The 16,785-nt window shown below is 39.8% G+C and overlaps 1 protein-coding gene and 24 non-coding genes across 26 annotated transcripts in view; 1 reads left to right on the top strand and 24 right to left on the bottom strand.

Moving 5' to 3' along the window:
• The window catches only part of pla2g6 (phospholipase A2, group VI (cytosolic, calcium-independent)), a 46,381-nt gene that overhangs the window by 27,726 nt on the left and 1,870 nt on the right, over positions 1–16,785 (top strand). The window lies entirely within an intron of this gene.
• trnac-gca (transfer RNA cysteine (anticodon GCA)) lies at positions 176–247 on the bottom strand. Its single transcript has one exon. It is a non-coding gene; the product is annotated as a tRNA-Cys (tRNA).
• On the bottom strand, positions 486–557 carry trnac-gca (transfer RNA cysteine (anticodon GCA)). The gene has a single exon. It is a non-coding gene; the product is annotated as a tRNA-Cys (tRNA).
• Positions 787–858, bottom strand: trnac-gca (transfer RNA cysteine (anticodon GCA)). Its single transcript has one exon. It is a non-coding gene; the product is annotated as a tRNA-Cys (tRNA).
• Positions 1,098–1,169, bottom strand: trnac-gca (transfer RNA cysteine (anticodon GCA)). Its single transcript has one exon. It is a non-coding gene; the product is annotated as a tRNA-Cys (tRNA).
• Positions 1,404–1,475, bottom strand: trnac-gca (transfer RNA cysteine (anticodon GCA)). The gene has a single exon. It is a non-coding gene; the product is annotated as a tRNA-Cys (tRNA).
• On the bottom strand, positions 2,148–2,219 carry trnac-gca (transfer RNA cysteine (anticodon GCA)). The gene has a single exon. It is a non-coding gene; the product is annotated as a tRNA-Cys (tRNA).
• Positions 3,071–3,142, bottom strand: trnac-gca (transfer RNA cysteine (anticodon GCA)). The gene has a single exon. It is a non-coding gene; the product is annotated as a tRNA-Cys (tRNA).
• trnac-gca (transfer RNA cysteine (anticodon GCA)) lies at positions 3,377–3,448 on the bottom strand. Its single transcript has one exon. It is a non-coding gene; the product is annotated as a tRNA-Cys (tRNA).
• trnac-gca (transfer RNA cysteine (anticodon GCA)) lies at positions 3,778–3,849 on the bottom strand. Its single transcript has one exon. It is a non-coding gene; the product is annotated as a tRNA-Cys (tRNA).
• On the bottom strand, positions 4,121–4,192 carry trnac-gca (transfer RNA cysteine (anticodon GCA)). Its single transcript has one exon. It is a non-coding gene; the product is annotated as a tRNA-Cys (tRNA).
• On the bottom strand, positions 4,422–4,493 carry trnac-gca (transfer RNA cysteine (anticodon GCA)). The gene has a single exon. It is a non-coding gene; the product is annotated as a tRNA-Cys (tRNA).
• trnac-gca (transfer RNA cysteine (anticodon GCA)) lies at positions 5,044–5,115 on the bottom strand. Its single transcript has one exon. It is a non-coding gene; the product is annotated as a tRNA-Cys (tRNA).
• trnac-gca (transfer RNA cysteine (anticodon GCA)) lies at positions 5,387–5,458 on the bottom strand. The gene has a single exon. It is a non-coding gene; the product is annotated as a tRNA-Cys (tRNA).
• On the bottom strand, positions 5,697–5,768 carry trnac-gca (transfer RNA cysteine (anticodon GCA)). The gene has a single exon. It is a non-coding gene; the product is annotated as a tRNA-Cys (tRNA).
• trnac-gca (transfer RNA cysteine (anticodon GCA)) lies at positions 6,007–6,078 on the bottom strand. The gene has a single exon. It is a non-coding gene; the product is annotated as a tRNA-Cys (tRNA).
• trnac-gca (transfer RNA cysteine (anticodon GCA)) lies at positions 6,318–6,389 on the bottom strand. The gene has a single exon. It is a non-coding gene; the product is annotated as a tRNA-Cys (tRNA).
• Positions 6,624–6,695, bottom strand: trnac-gca (transfer RNA cysteine (anticodon GCA)). The gene has a single exon. It is a non-coding gene; the product is annotated as a tRNA-Cys (tRNA).
• trnac-gca (transfer RNA cysteine (anticodon GCA)) lies at positions 7,277–7,348 on the bottom strand. The gene has a single exon. It is a non-coding gene; the product is annotated as a tRNA-Cys (tRNA).
• trnac-gca (transfer RNA cysteine (anticodon GCA)) lies at positions 7,587–7,658 on the bottom strand. The gene has a single exon. It is a non-coding gene; the product is annotated as a tRNA-Cys (tRNA).
• On the bottom strand, positions 7,894–7,965 carry trnac-gca (transfer RNA cysteine (anticodon GCA)). The gene has a single exon. It is a non-coding gene; the product is annotated as a tRNA-Cys (tRNA).
• trnac-gca (transfer RNA cysteine (anticodon GCA)) lies at positions 8,205–8,276 on the bottom strand. The gene has a single exon. It is a non-coding gene; the product is annotated as a tRNA-Cys (tRNA).
• Positions 8,516–8,587, bottom strand: trnac-gca (transfer RNA cysteine (anticodon GCA)). The gene has a single exon. It is a non-coding gene; the product is annotated as a tRNA-Cys (tRNA).
• trnac-gca (transfer RNA cysteine (anticodon GCA)) lies at positions 8,827–8,898 on the bottom strand. The gene has a single exon. It is a non-coding gene; the product is annotated as a tRNA-Cys (tRNA).
• On the bottom strand, positions 9,138–9,209 carry trnac-gca (transfer RNA cysteine (anticodon GCA)). The gene has a single exon. It is a non-coding gene; the product is annotated as a tRNA-Cys (tRNA).

The following is a 16,785-nucleotide window of genomic DNA, read 5'->3' as shown; positions in this document are numbered from 1 at the left end:
AGTGAGAAGGTACCAAGTGTAAAATATGGGACAGCTTGATGTGCAGTGAATGCTGTACCATGAGCTACACCCCCTTATAACTACTCACAGTTTAATGGGCAAATGCATTTTGAAAGGAAGTATATGGGTGCATTTGAAGATTCTCACATTATACAAAGACTCAAAGGAACATTTAAGGGGGAACCCAGAGTTGAACTGGGGACCTCTTGATCTGCAGTCAAATGCTCTACCACTGAGCTATACCCCCTTGGTGAGACTCGCACTTTCAGAGCAAATGCATCAGTGAAGGAGTATCTGAGTCGATTTGAACAGTCATACCTAGCATACGGTCTACTTCGAGGGTGCCCACAGTTAAACTCAGGACCTCTTGATCTGCAGTGAAATAATCTACCGGTGGCAGTTTTCTTGGCAAGTGCTTTTGGAAAGGAAGTAAATGGGTGCATTTGAACATTTTCACATTATAAACATACTAAAAGGAACATTTAAGGGGGCACCCAGAGTTGAACTGGGGACCTCTTGATCTGCAGTCAAATGCTCTACCACTGAGCTATACCCCCTTAGTGAGACTAGCACTTTCAGAGCAAATGCATCAGTGAAGGAGTATCTGAGTCGATTTGAACAGTCATACGGTCTACTTCGAGGGTGCCCACAGCTAAACTGGGGACCTCTTGATCTGCAGTGAAATAATCTACCGCTGGCAGTTTTCTTGGCAAATGCTATTGGAAAGGAAGTAAATGGGTGCATTTGAACATCCTCACATTATAAACATACTCAAAGGAACATTTTAGGGGGCACCCAGAGTTGAACTGGGGACCTCTTGATCTGCAGTCAAATGCTCTACCACTGAGCTATACCCCCTTCATGAAGCCATCATTTTCATGGAAAATGCACCATCCAATGAAATATCTGAGTCGATTTGAAGAGTCATACCTTATATATGGTCTACTTCGAGGGTGCCCAGAGTTAAACTGGGGACCTCTTGATCTGCAGTGAAATAATGTCCCGCTGGCAGTTTTCTTTGCAAATGCATTTGCAAAGGAAGTAAATGGGTGCATTTGAACATTCTCACATTATAAACAAACTCAAAGGAACATTTTAGGGGGCGCCCAGAGTTGAACTGGGGACCTCTTGATTTGCAGTCAAATGCTCTACCACTGAGCTATACCCCCTTAGAATAACCAGCACTTTCATAGCAAATGCATCAGTGAAGGAGTATCTCAGTCGATTTGGTCATTCAGAATATACGGTCCACTTTGAGGGTGCCCAAAGTTAAACTCAGGATGTCTCGATCGGCATTGAAATAATCTTCCGCTGGCAGTTTTCTTGTCAAATGCATTTGGAAAGGAAGTAAATTGGTGCATTTGAACATTCTCACATTATACACACTCTCAAAGGAACAGTTTAGGGGGCACCCAGAGTTGAACTGGGGACCTCTTGATCTGCAGTCAAATGCTCTACCACTGAGCTATACCCCCTTCGTGCAGCCATCATTTTCATGGAAAATGCACCATTCAATGAAATATCTGAGTCGATTTGAAGAGTAATACCTTATATATGGTCTACTTCGAGGGTGCACAGAGTTAAACTGGGGACCTCTTGATCTGCAGTGAAATAATCTACTGCTGGCAGTATTCTTGGCAAATGCTTTTGGAAAGGAAGTAAATTGGTGCATTTGAACATTATATATGGACCTCTTGAGCTGCAGTGAAATAATCTACTGCTGGCAGTATTCTTGGCAAATGCTTTTGGAAAGGAAGTAAATGGGTGCATTTGAACATTATATACAAACACAAAGGAAAATTTTAGGGGGCACCCAGAGTTGAACTGGGGACCTCTTGAGCTGCAGTCAAATGCTCTACCACTGAGATACACCCCATTAGTGTAACCAGCACTTTCATGGCGAATGCATCTGTGAACAACGTATCTGAGTCGATTAGAAGAGTCATACAGAATATATGGTCTGAAAGCAACTAGTGAGAAGGTCCCAAGTGTTAAATATGGGAGAGCTTGATGTGCAGTGAGTGCTGTACCATGAGCTCCACCCCCTTATCACGACTCACAGTTTACTTGGCAAATTCATTTTGAAAGGAAGTAAATGGGTGCATTTGAACATTCTCACATTATAAACAAACTCAAAGAAACATTTTAGGGGGCACCCAGAGTTGAACTGGGGACCTCTTGATCTGCAGTCAAATGCTCTACCACTGAGCTATACCCCCTTAGGCTAACCACCACTTTCATAGCAAATGCATCAGTGAAGGAGTATCTCAGTCGATTTGAACAGTCATACGGTCTACTTCGAGGGTGCCCACAGTTAAACTCAGGACGTCTTGATATGCAGTGAAATAATCTTCCGCTGTCAGTTTTCTTGGCAAATGCATTTGGAAAGGAAGTAAATGGGTGCATTTGAACATTCTCCCATTATACACAGACTCAAAGGAACAATTTAGGGGTCATCCAGAGTTGAACTGGGGACCTCTTGATCTGCAGTCAAATGCTGTACCACTGAGCTATACCCCCTTCGTGAAGCCATCATTTTCATGGAAAATGCACCATTCAATGAAATATCTGAGTCGATTTGAAGAGTCATACCTAATATATGGTCTACTTCGAGGGTGCCCAGAGTTAAACTGGGGACCTCTTGATCTGCAGTGAATTAATCTCCTGCTGGCAGTTTTCTTTGCAAATGCGGTTGGAAAGGAAGTAAATTGGTGCATTTGAACATTCTCACATTATACACAGGGTCAAAGTAACATTTGAGGGGGCACACGGAGTTGAACTGGGTACCTCTTGATCTGCAGTCAAATGCTCTACCACTGAGCTGTACCCCCTTCATGCAGCCATCATTTTCATGGAAAATACACCATTCAATGAAATATCTGAGTCAATTTGAAGAGTCATACCTTATATATGGTCTACTTCGAGGGTGCCCAGAGTTAAACTGGGGACCTCTTGATCTGCAGTGAAATAATGTCCCGCTGGCAGTTTTCTTTGCAAATTCATTTTGAAAGGAAGTAAATGGGTGCATTTGAACATTCTCACATTATAAACAAACTCAAAGAAACATTTTAGGGGGCACCCAGAGTTGAACTGGGGACCTCTTGATTTGCAGTCAAATGCTCTACCACTGAGCTATACCCCCTTAGAATAACCAGCACTTTCATAGCAAATGCATCAGTGAAGGAGTATCTCAGTCGATTTGGTCATTCAGAATATACGGTCTACTTTGAGGGTGCCCAAAGTTAAACTCAGGATGTCTCGATCGGCATTGAAATAATCTTCCGCTGGCAGTTTTCTTGTCAAATGCATTTGGAAAGGAAGTAAATTGGTGCATTTGAACATTCTCACATTATACACACTCTCAAAGGAACAGTTTAGGGGGCACCCAGAGTTGAACTGGGGACCTCTTGATCTGCAGTCAAATGCTCTACCACTGAGCTATACCCCCTTCGTGCAGCCATCATTTTCATGGAAAATGCACCATTCAATGAAATATCTGAGTCGATTTGAAGAGTAATACCTTATATATGGTCTACTTCGAGGGTGCACAGAGTTAAACTGGGGACCTCTTGATCTGCAGTGAAATAATCTACTGCTGGCAGTATTCTTGGCAAATGCTTTTGGAAAGGAAGTAAATTGGTGCATTTGAACATTATATATGGACCTCTTGAGCTGCAGTGAAATAATCTACTGCTGGCAGTATTCTTGGCAAATGCTTTTGGAAAGGAAGTAAATGGGTGCATTTGAACATTATATACAAACACAAAGGAAAATTTTAGGGGGCACCCAGAGTTGAACTGGGGACCTCTTGAGCTGCAGTCAAATGCTCTACCACTGAGATACACCCCCTTAGTGTAACCAGCACTTTCATGGCGAATGCATCTGTGAACAACGTATCTGAGTCGATTAGAAGAGTCATACAGAATATATGGTCTGAAAGCAACTAGTGAGAAGGTCCCAAGTGTTAAATATGGGAGAGCTTGATGTGCAGTGAGTGCTGTACCATGAGCTCCACCCCCTTATCACGACTCACAGTTTACTTGGCAAATTCATTTTGAAAGGAAGTAAATGGGTGCATTTGAACATTCTCACATTATAAACAAACTCAAAGAAACATTTTAGGGGGCACCCAGAGTTGAACTGGGGACCTCTTGATCTGCAGTCAAATGCTCTACCACTGAGCTATACCCCCTTAGGCTAACCACCACTTTCATAGCAAATGCATCAGTGAAGGAGTATCTCAGTCGATTTGAACAGTCATACGGTCTACTTCGAGGGTGCCCACAGTTAAACTCAGGACGTCTTGATATGCAGTGAAATAATCTTCCGCTGTCAGTTTTCTTGGCAAATGCATTTGGAAAGGAAGTAAATGGGTGCATTTGAACATTCTCCCATTATACACAGACTCAAAGGAACAGTTTAGGGGGCATCCAGAGTTGAACTGGGGACCTCTTGATCTGCAGTCAAATGCTGTACCACTGAGCTATACCCCCTTTGTGAAGCCATCATTTTCATGGAAAATGCACCATTCAATGAAATATCTGAGTCGATTTGAAGAGTCATACCTAACATATGGTCTACTTCGAGGGTGCCCAGAGTTAAACTGGGGACCTCTTGATCTGCAGTGAATTAATCTCCTGCTGGCAGTTTTCTTTGCAAATGCGGTTGGAAAGGAAGTAAATTGGTGCATTTGAACATTCTCACATTATACACAGGGTCAAAGTAACATTTGAGGGGGCACACGGAGTTGAACTGGGTACCTCTTGATCTGCAGTCAAATGCTCTACCACTGAGCTGTACCCCCTTCATGCAGCCATCATTTTCATGGAAAATACACCATTCAATGAAATATCTGAGTCAATTTGAAGAGTCATACCTTATATATGGTCTACTTCGAGGGTGCCCAGAGTTAAACTGGGGACCTCTTGATCTGCAGTGAAATAATGTCCCGCTGGCAGTTTTCTTTGCAAATGCATTTGGAAAGGAAGTAAATGGGTGCATTTGAACATTCTCACATTATAAACAAACTCAAAGGAACATTTTAGGGGGCACCCAGAGTTGAACTGGGGACCTCTTGAGCTGCAGTCAAATGCTCTACCACTGAGATACACCCCCTTAGTGTAACCAGCACTTTCATGGCGAATGCATCTGTGAACAACGTATCTGAGTCGATTAGAAGAGTCATACAGAATATATGGTCTGAAAGCAACTAGTGAGAAGGTCCCAAGTGTTAAATATGGGAGAGCTTGATGTGCAGTGAGTGCTGTACCATGAGCTCCACCCCCTTATCACGACTCACAGTTTAATGGGCAAATGCATTTTGAAAGGAAGTATACGGGTGCATTTGAAGATTCTCACATTATACAAAGACTCAAAGGAACATTTAAGGGGGAACCCAGAGTTGAACTGGGGACCTCTTGATCTGCAGTCAAATGCTCTACCATTGAGCTATACCCCCTTGGTGAGACTCGCACTTTCAGAGCAAATGCATCAGTGAAGGAGTATCTGAGTCGATTTGAACAGTCATACCTAGCATACGGTCTACTTCGAGGGTGCCCACAGTTAAACTCAGGACCTCTTGATCTGCAGTGAAATAATCTACCGGTGGCAGTTTTCTTGGCAAATGCTTTTGGAAAGGAAGTAAATGGGTGCATTTGAACATCTTCACATTATAAACATACTAAAAGGAACATTTAAGGGGGCACCCAGAGTTGAACTGGGGACCTCTTGATCTGCAGTCAAATGCTCTACCACTGAGCTATACCCCCTTAGTGAGACTAGCACTTTCAGAGCAAATGCATCAGTGAAGGAGTATCTGAGTCGATTTGAACAGTCATACCTAGCATACGGTCTACTTCGAGGGTGCCCACAGCTAAACTGGGGACCTCTTGATCTGCAGTGAAATAATCTACCGCTGGCAGTTTTCTTGGCAAATGCTATTGGAAAGGAAGTAAATGGGTGCATTTGAACATCCTCACATTATAAACATACTCAAAGGAACATTTTAGGGGGCACCCAGAGTTGAACTGGGGACCTCTTGATCTGCAGTCAAATGCTCTACCACTGAGCTATACCCCCTTCATGAAGCCATCATTTTCATGGAAAATGCACCATCCAATGAAATATCTGAGTCGATTTGAAGAGTCATACCTTATATATGGTCTACTTCGAGGGTGCCCAGAGTTAAACTGGGGACCTCTTGATCTGCAGTGAAATAATGTCCCGCTGGCAGTTTTCTTTGCAAATGCATTTGCAAAGGAAGTAAATGGGTGCATTTGAACATTCTCACATTATAAACAAACTCAAAGGAACATTTTAGGGGGCACCCAGAGTTGAACTGGGGACCTCTTGATCTGCAGTCAAATGCTCTACCACTGAGCTATACCCCCTTAGAATAACCAGCACTTTCATAGCAAATGCATCAGTGAAGGAGTATCTCAGTCGATTTGGTCATACGGAATATACGGTCTACTTTGAGGGTGCCCAAAGTTAAACTCAGGATGTCTCGATCGGCATTGAAATAATCTTCCGCTGGCAGTTTTCTTGTCAAATGCATTTGGAAAGGAAGTAAATTGGTGCATTTGAACATTCTCACATTATACACACTCTCAAAGGAACAGTTTAGGGGGCACCCAGAGTTGAACTGGGGACCTCTTGATCTGCAGTCAAATGCTCTACCACTGAGCTATACCCCCTTCATGAAACCATCATTTTCATGGAAAATGCACCATCCAATGAAATATCTGAGTCGATTTGAAGAGTCATAACTTATATATGGTCTACTTCGAGGGTGCCCAGAGTTAAACTGGGGACCTCTTGATCTGCAGTGAAATAATGTCCCGCTGGCAGTTTTCTTTGCAAATGCATTTGGAAAGGAAGTAAATGGGTGCATTTGAACATTCTCACATTATAAACAAACTCAAAGGAACATTTTAGGGGGCACCCAGAGTGAAACTGGAGACCTCTTGACCTGCAGGCAAATGCTCTACCACTGAGCTATACCCCCTTACTGTAACCAGCACTTTCATGGCGAATGCATCAGTGAACAACGTATCTGAGTCGATTTGAAGAGTCATACAGAATATATGGTCTGAAAGCAACTAGTGAGAAGGTACCAAGTGTGAAATATGGGACAGCTTGATGTGCAGTGAATGCTGTACCATGAGCTACACCCCCTTATAACGACTCACAGTTTACTGGGCAAATGCATTTTGAAAGGAAGTATATGGGTGCATTTGAAGATTCTCACATTTCCAAAGACTCAAAGGAACATTTAAGGGGGAACCCAGAGTTGAATTGGGGACCTCTTGATCTGCAGTCAAATGCTCTACCATTGAGCTATACCCCCTTAGTGAGACTAGCACTTTCAGAGCAAATGCATCAGTGAAGGAGTATCTGAGTCGATTTGAACAGTCATACCTAGCATACGGTCTACTTCGAGGGTGCCCACAGCTAAACTGGGGACCTCTTGATCTGCAATGAAATAATCTACCGCTGGCAGTTTTCTTGGCAAATGCTTTTGGAAAGGAAGTAAATGGGTGCATTTGAACATCCTCACATTATAAACATAATCAAAGGAACGTTTTAGGGGGCACCCAGAGTTGAACTGAGGACCTCTTGATCTGCAGTCAAATGCTCCACCACTGAGCTATACCCCCTTAAAATTACTAGCACTTTCATAGCAAATGCATCAGTGAAGGAGTAACTGAGTCGATTTGAACAGTGATACCTAATATATGGTCTACTTCGAGGGTGCCCAGAGTTAAACTGGGGACCTCTTGATCTGCAGTCAAATGCTCTACCACTGAGCTATACCCATTTACTGAGATAATGCACCATTCAATGAAATATCTGAGTCGATTTGAAGAGTCATACCAAATATATGGACTACTTCGAGGGTGCCCAGAGTTAAACTGGGGACCACTTGATCTGCAGTCAAATGCTCTACCACTGAGCTACACCCCCTTCATGCAGCCATCATTTTCATGGAAAATGCACCATTCAATGAAATATCTGAGTCAATTTAAAGAGTCATACCTAAGATATGGTGTACTTCGAGGGTGCCCAAAGTTAAACTGGGGACCTCTTGATCTGCAGTGAAATAATTTACCGCTGGCAGTATTCTTGGCAAATATTTTTGGAAAGGAAGTAAATGGGTGCATTTGAACATTCTCACATTATAAACAAAATCAAAGGAACATTTTAGGGGGCACCCAGAGTTGAACTGGGGACCTCTTGATCTGCAGTCAAATGCTCTACCACTGAGCTATACCCCCTTCATGAAGCCATCAATTTCATGGAAAATGCACCATTCAATGAAATATCTGAGTCGATTTGAAGAGTCATACCTAATATATGGTCTACTTCGAGGGTGCCCAGAGTTAAACTGGTGACCTCTTGATCTGCAGTGAAATAATCTACCGCTAGCAGCATTTTTGGCAAATGCTTTTGGAAAGGAAGTAAATGGGTGCATTTGAACATTCTCACATTATAAACAAAATCAAAGGAACATTTTAGGGGGCACCCAGAGTTGAACTGGGGACCTCTTGATCTGCAGTCAAATGCTCTACCACTGAGCTATACCCCCTTCATGCAGCCCTCATTTTCATGGAAAATGCACCATTCAATGAAATATCTGAGTCGATTTGAAGAGTCATACCTAATATATGGTCTACTTCGAGGGTGCCCAGAGTTAAACTGGGGACCTCTTGATCTGCAGTGAAATAATCGACCGCTAGCAGTATTCTTGGCAAATGCTTTTGGAAAGGAAGTAAATTGGTGCATTTGAACATTCTCACATTATAAACAAACTCAAAGGGACATTTTAGGGGGCACCCAGAGTTGAACTGGGGACCTCTTGATCTGCAGTCAAATGCTCTACCACTGAGCTATACCCCCTTCATGTAGCCATCAATTTCATGGAAAATGCACCATTCAATGAAATATCTGAGTCGATTTGAAGAGTCATACCTAATATATGGTCTACTTCGAGGGTGCCCAGAGTTAAACTGGTGACCTCTTGATCTGCAGTGAAATAATCTACCGCTAGCAGCATTTTTGGCAAATGCTTTTGGAAAGGAAGTAAATGGGTGCATTTGAACATTCTCACATTATAAACAAACTCAAAGGAACATTTTAGGGGGCACCCAGAGTTGAAATGGGGACCTCTTGATCTGCAGTCAAATGCCCTGCCACTGAGCTATACCCCCTTACCGTAAGCAGCACTTTCTTGGCGAATGCATCAGTGAACGACGTATCTGAGTCGATTTGAAGAGTCATACAGAATATATGGTCTGAAAGCAACTAGTGAGAAGGTCCCAAGTGTTAAATATGGGACAGCTTGATGTGCAGTTAATGCTGTACCATGAGATACACCCCGTTAGGGTAACCAGCACTTTCATGGTAAATGCATCAGTGAATGAAGTATCTGAGTCGGTTTGAACAGTCATACCGAATATCTGGTCTGAAGCAACTAGTGGGAGGGCGCCAAGTGTTGAACTGGGGACCTCTTGATCGGCAGTGAAATTTTCTACCATTGATATATACACCCTTACCATGACTTGCAGTTTTCGTTGCAAATGCATTTGGAAAACAAGTAATGATGTGCATTTGAACATTCTCGCATAAGACACAGAGTGAAATGAACAATTTAGGGGGCACCCAGAGTTGACCTGGAGACCTCTTGATTTACAGTCAAACTCACTACTACTGAGGTACAACATCTAATGATGACTTGCAGTTTTTGTGGTAAATGCATTTGCAAAGGAACAAAAGGGTGCATTTAAATCTTCTCATATAGTACACAGACTCAAATAAACTATTTAGGGGGCACCCAGAGTTGAACTGGGGACCTCTTGATCTGCAGTTAAATGCTCTACCACTATACGCCTTTAGAATAAGCAACACTTTCATGACAAATACATCAGTGAAGGAAGTATCTGAGTCGATTTGAACAGTCAAACCTAATATATGGTCTGAAAGCAACTAGTTAGAGGGCACCCAGAATTGAACTGCGGACCTCTTGATCTGCAGGGAAATAATCCACCACTGGTAAACATGCCCTGACCATGATTGCAAGTTTTGTGGTAAATACATTTGGAAAGGATGTGAATAGGTACATTTGAACTAGGGCTGTAGCTCTCGAATATTTTAGTAATCGAGTAATCGACTGAAAATTCTATCGTTTAATCTACTAATCGGATAAAACAAATATATTTTTAGGTGAAGAGCACTTATAAATATACATGAGAAAACAAGACATTTCATCTAATCTTGAACCGTTTTCAGTCAATCGATGTCTTTATTTTTGATGTATATTGTTGAAAACAGCCAACAATTGCATCTCAGATGTAACTACAATTTAAAAAAAAGACTAATTCACTGCTTTCACTCAAAAAAACTTTACATCTTAATTTAAAAAAATAAAAAATAAATAAATAAATAAATATATATATATATATATATATATATATATATATATATATATATATATATATATATATATATATATACCTAAAAATGCCGTTACGCTTGATAACACACATCACTTAAAAGTTAGGATTTTTTCCCACGTGTTACAATTGAATTTCTATTTGTGTCAAGCCATTTTTAAGTTGTATTTAAGATTTAAGTTAGTCTAAACTGTAAGTCCTGATAGGATTTTGAGTTTTTGCTGTGTACAAAATAAATGTATGATACAGGCTGTATTGGAGCACATTAGGGACCAGTTCTACTTGGTGTTTTATCCAGCAATGACTACTGAGCTAAAATTGTTAGCATTATTGAGTTTTTATTTTACACCCTCATCACTCCACAACTCTGTGTTATGTTAAAGCCTGTATGTAAGACACGTTAGCCACGCATCGACAGTGGTCATAATGAAAAGAAACCTAGCCCTCCGCAGGGCTAACGTTACGTGAGCTCGTGACAGTAACGTTAATCTTATTTATTAGCGCTTAGCGCTATTTAGTAGCGCTTAGCGCTCTACTGCTTTAAGATGGCGGCTGTTTACTAACGCTGCCCAGACGCGGCCGAGTCTGTCAATTCGCATCTAGTTCAACATACATGTGATCTCTTTGAGACTCATCAGACGCCACCTGCTACCAACGTAGCATCGTGCGGGATAGTATTTAGCAACGTTGGCGTCGATTGCAGCGGCTGTCGGCTGCAGTAAGTTTTTTTTTTTTTTTTTTTTTTTTGCTTCTTCCTCTACGCACATGGCATCAGCGCGTTGTCCCGCATTAAAGGTAGTCTGAGCAAAACGTGATGCTGAGAGCTGTCAAAATAAACGATTACTCGAGGTGAATAAAATTACTTGGATCAGTTCTTAAACTCGAGTATTCGTTTCAGCTGTAATTCGAACATTATCACATTACACACAGACTCATAGAAACGTCTTAAGGGGGCATCCAGAGTTGAACTGGGGACTACTTGGTCTGCAGTCAAATGCTCTACCACTGAGCTATACCCCTACAGCTATACCCTTAAAGGGTATGTCATGCCCTGGGAAAATGTTAATATTCCATCATTTATCCATAAACGCATGCCTTTTGTATTCATATCATGCCACTTCGTGTAATTACACACAAGAAAATGAGAGAAATTTGGCTCGATTGTCAAGCTAAAACGACCGGCGCCCGAGATCTGGCAGATTGTGTGCGTGACGTCACGACAAGTGAAGAGAGTGCCACCGGCCACTAGGGGGGCAGCGCCTATCTGCATCAATAGAATTCCTTCTAGTGAGGGGAGAATTAGGGGTGTTTTGAGCTGTTTATGCTGATGCATTGTGTTCGTCCTGCACATATTCCAGGTTCCCTCATGAAGAAACACCCCTCGTTGTCAATAAAAGAGAATTCAGAATTGACAGTGAGGGGTGTTTCTTCAACAAGAAAAAGGCTCAGTGCTTTAATACTGAATGGCGGCGATGATGGCAGACAATTTCGTTTCTAGTTTCAGCAACGAATCCGACGTAGAAGGACGTAACGAATGTTTATCTAATGGTGACGAGAAGAGTTACGAAGGTTTAATCGGTGTTTTACGTTACCAATTTGAGCCCAAACGAACGCCAATGCAGCGTAATGAAACGGTCATTGAGGGGAGCAATGACACTGATGAAACATCGGCAGCAGATCGTGTGGGAAACACCAATGATTTGTTTTGCATTTCTTTTTGTGAAGCTGATACACCGTGACTGCAAAATAAAGGAATGCATAGAATAATTATCATTTATTGCGCTATCATAGCTTTTCGCTCTGCCAACAGACACAAATATGAATGGGATCAGAGGATTTGTTCTATATATTTTACGAACGATAATGTATACATGTGTCCAGTCCTGTATCCAATGCGTGACATTTTTTTATTGTAAAAGAGTACTCACTCTGGCCATTTCGAGCTTGGCTGCTCCCCTCCTTTGCTTAGCCTTAGCCTCCTTTGCTAGTCATCGTCCTCTTTCTTGATATCTCGGGACATTTAGGTCGCTGCGCGTGTATGGTCGGCACCGCATCTCCTTTGAGCAGCAATCTTTTAGCAAAATCCGATTTCACTTGTCCATTGTTCGAGAAGCTTTCAGGTGGAAAATGCGCACCACAGAAAAGCGTGCCGGAGGCTGTGTCTAGAAAATTAGCCCTCTTTGCACGGACGAACTTTACCCATTGTCTGCATAGTCCAGCTTTTTTTTTCGCGTTCGGGAACTCATGGATACTATATTCCGATAAATAACTATTTGTACACCACATAGCACAGCAGTTTTGAACCATTTTTGTGATGTTTTCGTCAAACAAACCCCAACGCTACTCTCTCGTCGTTAAAAAACAATGGCACCTGGCTCCGCCTCGATTGTCAATCACTTGTCGTGACGTCCCCGCCCCATTCGGCTGTTTCCGGAACACTTTCGGGAATGTTCGTCATTTTCGATCTATTTTCGATAATTGCTCATTAATGTGATTGATTTTTTTGTTAACTTTATCAATATTTGTTATCTTGGCACATAACGGTTCTATTGATGTCTCACACCCCCTTTGCCGCTACATACCCTTTAAATGATGTAAACAGGTAGAAATGGAGAATGTGGCATAATAGTTTGGACTGAAAGTCAATAGGGGGCACCCAAAGTTAAGGTGGGGACCTTGATTTGTAGTCAAATACTCTACCACTGAACGACTCTGTACAGTTTCATTACCCTGTTCTTTGCATAAATTATGTCAATGTAGATGGTTATCAAATTTACAAGCTCGCCAAACCAGATCCGGAACAAACATTACACTTCCTCCTTCATCTGTTAAGGCAGTCCCAGTGATGCCATGATGTCACCTCATTGAACCAGTGCTTGAGTGTGTGTGTGCAAACACCACTTCCCTCCATTAGCCCGTAGCAGACAGCGTTGCATTGTTTCCAAGCCAAAAGCACCACATCAGCCCTCCCAAACGACGCCCTGCACATCCTCCGCTCCCAACGCGGCCACAATGAGGCCAAAATCCTCCCTTTGGAAGGGGACGCAGGGATTTTTCCCTGTCCTCCTGGTTCCCAGCATGCTAATAATTGGCATGAGACCTTTACTAGTTAGCCTCTTCGGAAAAGACAAGAGCGGAAAGCTTGAAAAAGAGAGCGATCAAGAGACAGTGGATGATTGTGCTTTAAACCAAAAGTCACACACTAACTTCAATGGCGTAAATTGATTTGATGTAGTTATGTCGTCAGTGTATTGCAATTTAATCGACGTAAGTCAAGAAAACTAACTGGGCTGGTAACAATGTTGCATAAAGGCAATTAGTGTGACTTCGTGTGTGTGTGTGTGGTGACTTTGGTCAGCGGGAAGCACGATTAACTCCCTCACTGACTCCCAATTATTTCCCCCCAAGGAGATTAAAGTCACCCGACTGAAACGATGCACAATTGGCCACCTTGAATCAAAAGTTCCAGCCCTCTCAAGCGAGCCACTGTTTTTTTACCCGGCACGTACCCAAGCATCTGTCGGGTAGATTATTCATTTTTGTTTAATTATTCAGACCAACAATTTGGGGACTTCTTAAATTGATAATGTTAATCTATTGTTAGGAGTGATAGAATTGAGGGAAATAGGAAAGAGGAAGAGGTGTTAACTTTCTGGATGGAAGTTGAAGGCAGGGTGAGGGTATGACAAGGGAGGTAAAGAAGTTTTTTTTGTCTTCTTTTTAAAGAGTGCCTTGTGTTTTTATTTGTGTCTGTCTCCATGCAACAAAACTTCTGCCTGAAAAAAAGTCAATCTTGGGTAAAAAGGCCAAATGAAAATATATTTCTGTCGTAAAACTTGGCTATGTTGTATTAGCTGCTTTAAAGAGAAGTGAGTGTGAAAATGTGTAGAGTAAAAGCTATTTTTGCTCATAAAATGTTTGTATCTATATTGGATCTACTTTTACTACTGTCGATTTAAACACACCCTTGCTTTTCTGTTGCTTCTTGTATGTACTGTATCTCCCCTTTTAAAATCTTCCTATCTTCTTAACTCGTTGGTGCCAGCTTTTTGTCTTGCAATTTGTCTTGGGCAAGGGACTATTTAATTTGAAAAAAAAAATACTTAAAATAAAAACACAATAATAAAATTTGGTATAGAACAAGTCATTTGACCTATTTTAAATGATTAAATAGAATTATAAAATAATAAAATGTTAATTTGAAAAAAAAAACAAAAAAAAAACAATAACACTCTATTGTTGGTTTTAAAAATAATAATAAAATAGCATTTTTTAAAAATTCCCCGGCAAGAATATTTGCAGTTTTGTCTTTTAGATTTAATTTTTAAAAAAAAAACAATAACACTCTATTGTTGGTTTAAAAAAAAAAAAAAAAAAAGCATTTTTTAAAAATTCCCCGGCAAGAATATTTGCAGTTTTGTCTTTTAGATTTAATTTAAAAAAAAAACAAAAAACAATAACACTCTATTGTTGGTTTTAAAAATAATAATAAAATAGCATTTTAAAAAAAATTCCCCGGCAAGAATATTTGCAGTTTTGTCTTTTAGATTTAATTAAAAAAAAAAAAAAAGTTCAAATAATGTTTTTTTAAATATTAAAAAGAAGTTCAAAAAAAGTAAAAAAAAAAATAATTTTTTTTCAAAAGTAACAACAGAATATTTACTCATAAATCATTGCCATTGACAACGACAGACGTCTAATTCATTTAAACTGAGTATATTGGCTCTGAATGCCCGTCTTTCAGTATCATTGATGGCAGTCATTGATTAAATCAACTTTCATTTATTAAAAATATGTAAATGAATGAAGCTCAAGTTCATTTTTTTAAATAAAGCCTTTTAAAGCAACACTAGGTAACTTTCCAACCTTTATTCTTCGTAACTTTTCAACCTTTGTTTTCTTAACTCATTGGTGTCAGCTTTTTGTCCTACAATTTGTCTTGGGCATGGGACTATTTAATTTGAAAAACTTTACTTGAAATAAAAACACAATATTAAAATTTGGTATACTACAAGTCATGTGACCTATTTTAAATGAATAAATAGAATTATAAATTCATAAAATGTCAATTTGAAAAAAAATCTGAAAAAAAAAATCACTCTATAGTTGATTTAAAAAATAATAATAAAAAAATAGCATTTTTAGAAATTCCTCAGTGAGAATTTTTGCAGTTTTGTCTTCTAGATTCAAATTTTTTTAAAAAAAAAATAAATTTGAATAAATTACTGAATATTTAGTTTTTTCTCTTTTTATAATACAACGAAGTACAAAAAAGTAAAAAAGAAATAATAATAAATTCAAAAGAAACAAATAACAGAATATTTACTCATAAATCATTGCCATTGCCATTGACAACGATAGAGGTCTAATTCATTTAAACTGAGTTTATTGGCTATGAATGTCCATCATCATTGACGGCACTCATTGATTAAATCAACTTTCATTAATGAATGAAGCTCAAGTTCATTTTTTAAATAAAGCCTTTTAAAGCAACACGATGTAACTTTCCAACCTTTATTCTTCGTAACTTACAAACCTTTTTTCTTCTTAACTCATTGGTGCCAGCTTTTTGTCTTGCAATTTGTCTTGGGCAAGGGGACTATTTAATTTGAAAAACTTTACTTGAAATAAAAACACAATATTAAAATTTGGTATAGTACAAGTCATCTGACCTATTTTAAAAGAATAAATAGAATTATAAATTAATAAAATGTTAATTTGAAAAATTTTTTTTTTTAAATAAACGATACACTCAATAGTTGATTTAAAAAAAAATAATAATAATGAAATAGCATTTTTTTTTCAAATTCCCCAGCGAAAATATTTGCAGTTTTGTCTTTTAGATTTAATTTTTTTTAAAAATCAAATAATTCAAATAAATTACAGAATATTTCCTAGTTTTTCCTTTTTTTTCTATATTAAAAAGAAGTACAAAAATTACAGTTAAAAAAACTAAGTTAATTTTTTTTTCAAAAACAACAGAATATTTACTCATTGCCACTGACAATGATAGACTAATTCACCTAGTATACTGGCTATGAATGCCCATCTTTCATTGTGTGTGGTAGTCACACTTTGAGCTGTCTGTCAGCAGGGAGGCGCGCCGGTCCAAAGAAAGAACAAGTGAGGTGCATCGTACAGTGTGAGGACGCAGGAAGTGACAGCGCGCCGCCATTCAAGGTCTGAATTGGTTGTGACCCACTTCCCCTCCACTACACTCTTGCGTGTGTGTTTCTGTTGGGGTGGTTCTTCACTTGTGACAGGATAAATGGGCTTTAATTGGACAAATGTTTGCTCCAACATTCTCTCACACACACTACTTCACCTTACTGTG

This window comes from Corythoichthys intestinalis, chromosome 8 (genome assembly GCF_030265065.1).
Source record: "Corythoichthys intestinalis isolate RoL2023-P3 chromosome 8, ASM3026506v1, whole genome shotgun sequence".
Taxonomy (NCBI): domain Eukaryota; kingdom Metazoa; phylum Chordata; class Actinopteri; order Syngnathiformes; family Syngnathidae; genus Corythoichthys; species Corythoichthys intestinalis.
Note: the sequence above shows the minus strand (reverse complement) of the source record. Positions and strands in the feature narration are given on the sequence as shown.